We start from the raw sequence: 7,454 nt of genomic DNA, 5'->3' as shown, positions 1-7,454 counted from the left end.
GGCCCTGAAAAGGGCCATTTATTTGTATCGATGGTGCCCCTACGTCGATATATACGATCGGAGCACGTTCCCGAAACCACCAGGACGTCGTCGTCGTTGAAAAAATTAAATCATCGTCGTCGACTTTTCACTTCTTTCTCTTGGGTGAAGCGGTTTTTTTCGCTTTGGCGGTGACGGCTTTGGCCGTTTTCGGTTTCGGCGCTTTCGGTTTCTTGGTTGGACCGGCCTTGTTGGATTTCTTCGCTTTCGATGGCGTCTTGGGTTTGACGGGCGATCTGGAGGCGGCGCTGGCTTTCTTTTCGGGAGCGGACGCAGCCTTTCTAGCCTTCGATACGGCGACGCTCTTCTTTTCGGCGGCAGTTTTCTTAGACTTGGCCGAAGCGGCGGGGGGCGGCCTTCTTACCGGCTTTTGAGGCGGATCCTTTTTCGGCGGACGTCGGCGCTGACGCGACGGAACGTTTAGCAACGCCCGTCTTCTTGGATTTCGCCGATGACGACGCGGTCGCAGCGGCAGATCTCTTTTTCGTGGCGGACGGAGCCTTAGCTGCACCGGTGACGGCAGAAGCCAACTTGAACGAACCGGAAGCTCCTTTTCCTTTGGTTTGGACCAACGAACCGGATGCGACGGCGCCCTTAAGGTACTTCTTGATGAAAGGCGCAAATTTTTCCGCGTCGACTTTGTAGTTGGCCGCGACATATTTCTTGATCGCCTGCAACGAAGAACCGCCGCGTTCCTTCAAGCCTTTGATGGCGTTGGTGACCATCTCCGAAGTGGGCGGATGAGAAGGTTTGCTTCTCGGATTTTTGGGCTTCTTCTCCTTCTTCACCGGTGAGGAGCCGGAAGTGGCACCGGCGACCGTCGAAGCTGCTTGATTTTCTACGTCGGCCATATTTTCGTCTATCGCGCGCGCGTTTTTTTTCTTTTTATTATAGGTAGGCTTATTCTTCGGTGAAAGAACGAATGAACTTTACAGAACGAATTGGGCGCCAAAGTCAAAGTGTTGGCGCGTTCGAAAACGCGCGGACCGCGGACTAAACGAGAGCCTTCTCGTCGAGTTAGAAAATTCAGTGGGCCTCGAATACAGCTTTCGCGTGATGGCATCGTTCTCTTTACGCGAAGATCACCGCCTCCGGGTGCGGGAACATGAGCGATTCGGTCGGCGATGGCCTCCTGAATAACCTCAAGTTTTCCCGGACGACCAGCCGACCTCCAAAAGCGAACAAGGACCGATCGAACGTCGACTCGAACAAAGACCCTCCGAAACAAGGAGATGACATCCAAGTTCGACGCCGACGTTACGCGTTTTCCACGAATAACAGGAAAGTTCCGCTTTCGACCAGACAAACTTGGAAGCATCCTCTACAAGTTTCACGAACGAATCGGTCGAAAAGTACGTGCGATCTTTTCGAAAATCGCCTCGCAAAGAGACGCAGCACGGATCGGAGCGACGACCGACGAACCTGCAGAGTGTAGGAAAAAAATTCACAAACGGTCGAAGATGACGTCCGAGAAGGTCGAATTTTTTCAAGAACGAAGATAAAACCTTCGCCTTTCGTAGGAGTTGATTTTTGAAAACGATCTTGACGAACAGGTCGGAAAAAAAACGATGTCAATTTCGGACTCGACCATGAGAAACGAATTTGTACGACGAACGGACTTTTCGAACGACTTTTTTCGCAAAATCGACATTTTTTCCTCAAAAATTACCTCACACGACGAAATCCCATCATCGAAACATCACCGAAAACAGTTTTGACGGCGAAATTCTCGTCAATTTTACGAAAATAAAGGGAAAATCAGACGGACCACCGTCGAACATCCAGCGACGGGAACGGACGAGTTTTTTAATTTTTCTTGCCAATTCATTGCGAAAGAAGCAATTTTTCTCGACGAAACCATTTTATAATCATAAAAAAAACTCCCCAAACACCACAAACCAACAAAAATACGGAAATCTTGCATTGTTTGCATTTTTCAGACACTCTAAATAAAACTACGTCGATGTCGGCGGATTTTCAGTCGGTCGTCGGTCGACAGAAATCCAACGAAATTTTCATTTGTTCTTCTCAAAAACGAAAAACAAACAAATCAACAAAACATTCCCTACTATTAGTCGACATTTCGAGCAGAAACTACGAACGTCGAAAGATTTAAAAAATGAAATATGTAGGTGTGCGTGCGTGCGTACTTACTTGAAACTTTTTTCTTGTTTCATCGTCGCACTGGAACAAATTAAATTTTAATGCAATGTAAACGCGACCACACTTTCGACGAAAACATCTCTATGAATCGAACGACGTCGGAAAAAGAATAAATCGAGAAGAGAACAAATCATGAAACAACACACACCCACCCCGCCCGGCCCGGCCAGAGTGGTGGGAATTTCGATGAATGAACAGACAAAGAAACCAACTCTGTTATCAGTTCTAAGAAAGAAAGCAGGTAGCGGCGGCGGCGAACCTTCGACCGTACTACGGTCAGTTCATGAATTAACCCCGTCCGTTCGGAGTTTATTCATCTCCGGTCCGTGTCGGCGTTTACTTCAAGTGGGTGCTATTTCCATCTAAGCAAGCAAGTGAGTAAGTAAGTTCTCAAATTTTAAATTACGTTAATCGCAAGTGACTCGTTGAGATCGTCAAACGAACAATTTAATTTAACGCCTCATACGAGTTTTTTTTTTTCGTCATTTTGTCGCAAAAAAAAAACTAAAAAACGACTCGCAAAAAAAAATTTTTTTTTTTTCTTCTTTTAAATCTTGTACATTTTCTGACATGTGTACCATCGAAAAATGTCACATCCAAACGATCGAACAATCACAAAAAATCGTCAACGTACCATCTTGGAAAATTTTACCAGGCAACGACCATACCACGTTGAAAACTACCGGTTCTCGTCCGATCACCGAAGTCAAGCAACGTCGGGCGCGGTCAGTACTTGGATGGGTGACCGCTTGGGAACACCGCGTGCCGTTGTCTCTACTCTTTTCTTTTTTTATTAACATTTCTGATGTCAAACTTTTTTTAAATATATTTTTCACTATTTATATTTTCTCTCAGGAACTTATATAGTATGAAGACGAAAATTTTTAATTCGTTCGAGTTGAATTTGTGGTTCTGAAAAGAACCGATTTTTTTTCTTTTTTTTCCAACCAACTTCCAAGCTGCTCGAGGAGGATTTATTTTGAACTGGTGTATTTGGTGACGGCCTTGGTTCCTTCAGAAACGGCGTGCTTCGCCAATTCACCGGGCAAAAGAAGACGCACCGCCGTCTGGATCTCCCTGCTGGTTATGGTCGAACGTTTGTTGTAATGAGCGAGGCGACTGGCTTCAGCAGCTATACGTTCGAAGATGTCGTTCACGAAACTGTTCATGATAGACATAGCCTTGCTGGAGATACCGGTATCGGGATGGACCTGCTTCAACACCTTGTAAATGTAGATGGCGTAACTCTCCTTCCTCCTGCGCTTCTTTTTCTTGTCGCTCTTCGAGATGTTCTTTTGAGCTTTTCCGGCCTTCTTGGCCGCCTTACCGCTGGTCTTGGGTGGCATTCTCTTCTAGTCGTCGAGTTAAAAAAACGTTTAAAAACAGAAAACGAGACAGACACGACGTGCACGTTACGACGAGTATACTCGATCTAAAACGCCGCACACCTAAAATCCCTCTATTTATAACGAGCGAGCGACAAACAGGCGCTCCGCCTTAGTTCGTCGTTCGACCATTGCCCTAACGAGATGGCGCTGTACCGACCATATAAATTTCTAGCCTTCGCCGCGTTCGGCATTTATTTCAAGCCGTACGTTTGTCAGTGCGCTTCGTGTCAGTCGCAGTAGGTGTTTTGCTGTTTATATCGTATAACAACATGTCCGGAAGAGGAAAAGGAGGTAAAGTGAAGGGAAAGGCGAAGTCTCGTTCCAGTCGTGCCGGACTTCAGTTTCCCGTCGGCAGAATTCATCGTCTTCTGCGTAAAGGAAACTACGCCGAAAGAGTGGGTGCAGGTGCTCCCGTTTATTTGGCGGCCGTAATGGAATATCTAGCCGCCGAAGTTCTCGAATTGGCAGGAAACGCCGCCAGAGATAACAAGAAAACCCGTATCATTCCGAGACATCTTCAATTGGCTATAAGGAACGACGAGGAGTTAAACAAGCTCCTTTCCGGCGTTACCATCGCCCAAGGCGGTGTCTTGCCCAACATCCAGGCGGTGTTGTTGCCCAAGAAGACCGAAAAGAAGCCTTAAATTTAATTCTTCGCCGCCGTCATCTCGAACGAAAAACAAAAACTTTTATAAAAACCATCTTCACATCGGCCCTTCTCAGGGCCAAAAATTCAACTCGAACGAATTGATTTTTTCGCCAAAATACAACAACCTATGAGAATCATGTTAAAAAGTCTTTTAGATATTTTAAAGTTAAACCGATCAATTAATTCATTATACGAGCGTAGACTGAACGGAAGATTTTCGATTACATTCAACCAAGAAAGATGATTTTTACGACTTTTCATCGTAATTTTTAGAAAAATTCAATGCCCGACTAAAGCACGAACTCGACAACTCTATCTATAATAATTTATTGATTATCTAATTCAAGAAACATTCCGATTCGTCGTAAATTTCTTCACATTTCGCACATTAATCTGTTAAGAACATACACACACACACCGGTCGCCTATACGTGCTCTCCGTCTCGATAATTTCTTGCAGCAGCAGTCGTCAGCGGTGAGCCGTAATACTACAATCAATCGTTTTATTTGCTATGAGATTTTGTTTCAAGTCACGTCTGAGGAGAGTAACTCTACCCCATATTGGACATAACCTCAAATATACTCTTCGTGGCAAAAACGTTCTTTTAACGATGGTCATTCTAACCTAAAACTGCTGTCAAAATTGTCAAAGTCGCCGCCTGGATCACAAATTAAAATGATCACTCACTCCGTACGATTTTCATTTCGATTTGAAGACAAACACACAATTGAGCAACATATTTAATTCGTTTGATTTATTTTGTGGTTCTGAAAAGAACCGTATTTTTTTTGTTTGTTTGTTTGCTTGCCTGCGGGGGGTTTGTTGTTATTCCTCTGAGGATGCGGATACACGTCATAAAATGATAAAATTAACCGCCGAAACCGTAAAGGGTACGACCTTGACGTTTCAGGGCGTAGACGACGTCCATGGCGGTGACGGTCTTACGTTTTGCGTGTTCGGTGTAAGTTACGGCGTCACGGATGACGTTCTCGAGGAAGACCTTCAACACACCTCTGGTTTCTTCGTAGATGAGACCGGAAATACGTTTCACACCACCACGACGAGCCAATCTTCTGATCGCCGGTTTCGTTATACCTTGGATGTTATCGCGTAGAACTTTGCGATGACGTTTGGCGCCACCTTTTCCCAATCCTTTGCCACCTTTACCACGACCGGTCATCTTGATAAAATTAGGAAATTCTTCGTACAAAACGACGTAGCTTCGACCAAGTTCGTTATGGAACTAACGTCAAAATTTCATTCCGCGGGACTATTTATAAGTTACGGCAGCTCCACCTCGCGTTAAAAACGAATCCACCAATGGCGTCGCCGTATGACTCATCGAGTTTATAAAACGGCCGTTGGCGCGACGAAAATTTTCAGTTGACTTTCGAACGTTCGTACGTACGGTCGGTCGTTCGGTCGAAGCAAGCAAGCAAGCCACTACCTACGTTAATTCTTTTCATTTGATTCATCCGATATCCGAGATGGCGAGAACTAAACAGACGGCTCGTAAATCTACCGGTGGCAAGGCACCTAGAAAACAGTTGGCCACGAAGGCGGCCAGAAAAAGCGCTCCCGCCACCGGAGGTGTCAAGAAACCTCACCGTTACAGGCCCGGTACGGTCGCCCTTCGTGAGATTCGTCGTTATCAAAAGAGCACTGAACTTTTGATCCGCAAGCTGCCTTTCCAACGTCTCGTCCGAGAGATCGCCCAAGATTTCAAGACCGATCTCCGTTTCCAAAGTTCGGCCGTGATGGCACTTCAAGAAGCCAGCGAGGCTTATCTCGTCGGCCTCTTCGAAGACACCAACTTGTGCGCCATCCACGCCAAACGTGTCACCATCATGCCGAAAGACATCCAATTGGCGAGACGCATTCGTGGCGAGAGGGCTTAAATTTCCTCCATCCATCCATCCATCCATCCGATCCGACCATCTAGAATTAACAAATTCTTCATCTTCGAAGGTGTTAAAAGAAGAAAAAAAAAATCGGTTCTTTTCAGAACCACAATTATTTTCCAACGAATTGAAAATTTATCGTTCGCGCATGCAACTTTTTGAGATTGAAAAAAAAAAAAAAAAAAAAAAAAAGTTAGGTTATGTGATTTATTCACAAAATTCGTACTTACATAAAACGATAAACTTTTGCTTTTTTCTTTCACATTAAATTTTCTTTTAACTGAGACTATTTGAAACATTATTATATAATAAAGTTTATCATTCTTTGTAATAACACTGTTTCGACAGTCAAATGAATAGACAAGAAAATCAAATGAAAGTATGTATCTCCTCAACAGAATGTGCATTGTCCAAGCGAATCTTTCGTTCGTTTCTTGAAAATAATTGTGGCCCTGAAAAGGGCCATTTATTTGTATCGATGGTGCCCCTACGTCGATAATATATACGATCGGAGCACGTTCCCGAAACCACCAGGACGTCGTCGTCGTTGAAAAAATTAAATCATCGTCGTCGACTTTTCACTTCTTTCTCTTGGGTGAAGCGGTTTTTTTCGCTTTGGCGGTGACGGCTTTGGCCGTTTTCGGTTTCGGCGCTTTCGGTTTCTTGGTTGGACCGGCCTTGTTGGATTTCTTCGCTTTCGATGGCGTCTTGGGTTTGACGGGCGATCTGGAGGCGGCGCTGGCTTTCTTTTCGGGAGCGGACGCAGCCTTTCTAGCCTTCGATACGGCAGACGCTCTTCTTTTCGGCGGCAGGTTTTCTTAGACTTGGCCGAAGCGGCGGGGGGCGGCCTTCTTACCGGCTTTTGAGGGCGGATCCTTTTTCGGCGGACGTCGGCGCTGACGCGACGGAACGTTTAGCAACGCCCGTCTTCTTGGATTTCGCCGATGACGACGCGGTCGCAGCGGCAGATCTCTTTTTCGTGGCGGACGGAGCCTTAGCTGCACCGGTGACGGCAGAAGCCAACTTGAACGAACCGGAAGCTCCTTTTCCTTTGGTTTGGACCAACGAACCGGATGCGACGGCGCCCTTAAGGTACTTCTTGATGAAAGGCGCAAATTTTTCCGCGTCGACTTTGTAGTTGCCGCGACATATTTCTTGATCGCCTGCAACGAAGAACCGCCGCGTTCCTTCAAGCCTTTGATGGCGTTGGTGACCATCTCCGAAGTGGGCGGATGAGAAGGTTGCTTCTCGGATTTTTGGGCTTCTTCTCCTTCTTCACGGTGAGGAGCCGGAAGTGGCACCGGCGACCGTCG

The 7,454-nt window shown here is 45.9% G+C and overlaps 1 non-coding gene across 1 annotated transcript; it reads left to right on the top strand.

Annotated features, from left to right (window-relative positions):
• Window positions 1-2,856: 2,856 nt before the first annotated feature.
• Window positions 2,857-2,976, top strand: LOC148165286 (5S ribosomal RNA). The gene has a single exon (XR_015771606.1). It is a non-coding gene; the product is annotated as a 5S ribosomal RNA (ribosomal RNA).
• Window positions 2,977-7,454: the final 4,478 nt, after the last annotated feature.

The sequence above is a fragment of the Gnatocerus cornutus genome, unplaced genomic scaffold, assembly GCF_029298725.1.
Source record: "Gnatocerus cornutus isolate USDA-ARS CGAHR unplaced genomic scaffold, icGnaCorn1.1 ctg00000406.1, whole genome shotgun sequence".
NCBI classification, from domain to species: Eukaryota; Metazoa; Arthropoda; class Insecta; order Coleoptera; family Tenebrionidae; genus Gnatocerus; species Gnatocerus cornutus.
Note: the sequence above shows the minus strand (reverse complement) of the source record. Positions and strands in the feature narration are given on the sequence as shown.